Source organism: Acanthisitta chloris, unplaced genomic scaffold (assembly GCF_000695815.1).
Source record: "Acanthisitta chloris isolate BGI_N310 unplaced genomic scaffold, ASM69581v1 scaffold29281, whole genome shotgun sequence".
In the NCBI taxonomy this organism is placed as follows: Eukaryota; Metazoa; Chordata; class Aves; order Passeriformes; family Acanthisittidae; genus Acanthisitta; species Acanthisitta chloris.
This window is the reverse complement of record NW_008658292.1, coordinates 80,139-81,266: the sequence shown is the minus strand read 5'-3', so window position 1 is coordinate 81,266 and position 1,128 is coordinate 80,139. Positions and strand designations below refer to the sequence as shown.

The 1,128-nt window shown below is 40.6% G+C and overlaps 1 protein-coding gene across 1 annotated transcript in view; it reads left to right on the top strand.

The window, feature by feature from the left end:
* Nucleotides 1–1,128, top strand: part of TRIM37 (tripartite motif containing 37) — a 21,917-nt gene that overhangs the window by 8,372 nt on the left and 12,417 nt on the right. The gene's annotated exons all lie outside the window — the stretch shown is intronic.

The window sequence follows — 1,128 nt, the reverse complement described above, 5'->3', positions numbered from 1 at the left end:
ATCAGGTTGTAGAGTTGATCACCAACCATTGGAGAATTCCTTTTCTGCCTCCAGATATCCAACATGAACCTTCTGGTTAATTTAAAAGCAATTATAAATGGGTTTTACCAATATGTCAGAGGAATGTTAATATTTTTACCCTTTATGTCTCAGTGGTTATTTTTTGCAGGTGTTCCTTAGAAAACTGAGGTGCAGGATAACTTACTCTATGTTTATGAACAATACTTACTGGGGAAGTTGGGAGGAGCACAAAGTATTAGTTACTCACTGTGCATCCAGTTCTCCAACTGGACATTAACACATGTATGGTACTGAAGTCCTTCAGTAGGCTGAATATTTCCATTTTTGAAACAGTAGCCTTGTCCATGTTGGAATGTTGACCCACAGGGTGGGATCTTTTTACAGTCCACTGGTCTGGTGAGAGCTTCCAGGAAGCTCAGGCTGCTGCTGCAGCTGTGTGTGGAGAAATAGGTGTTTGGTGGGGGAGTACCAGTCCTGTTGGTTAGTGATTCACGTGGCATCTCCACTGGCTCCACCTGCTGAGCCCATGTGTGCCCAGAACTCTGTTCTTGCAGTGCAGAGGTAGAACTGTGTGTAAGTTCTCAGAGTATTTTGAATTCAGGGTTGGCTACATGAGATGTGCTGTGGAAGGCATTAAAAATCTATTTTTTCAATGGTAAGTTGAAATATTTCTTCAACCTGGAGGATGCAAGTTGAGCCATTCTTCATCCTGGATCCAGGTGAGTGTGATGGAGGTTTTGCTGTATTTTCCCTTGATTTCTGGTGACTCTAATATTGTTTCTCAGTTAACTGACCTAACTTGTTCATGTTGCATGGGGTTTTTTTCTGAAGGAATTGCTCTTTCCTCAAAAATGAAGTAGCTCTGAAACATGGCTGTGTCAAATATTTCAGCACTAATGTTTAACCTGAAATAATGTTTTTCTCATACATTGACAAGTGTTAGTTTTCCAGATTTTCACTTAATTCAACTCTGAAGTGTTAGTAGAGTAATCAAAGCTTTGCCTTGAGTTTTGGGTCTGAGTTACCAATGCTACACTGTGTATGTGCTTCCAGGTACAAACTCCTTGTTGATTCACATTACAGCAGGAGGTCACTGAAGACTAAAAA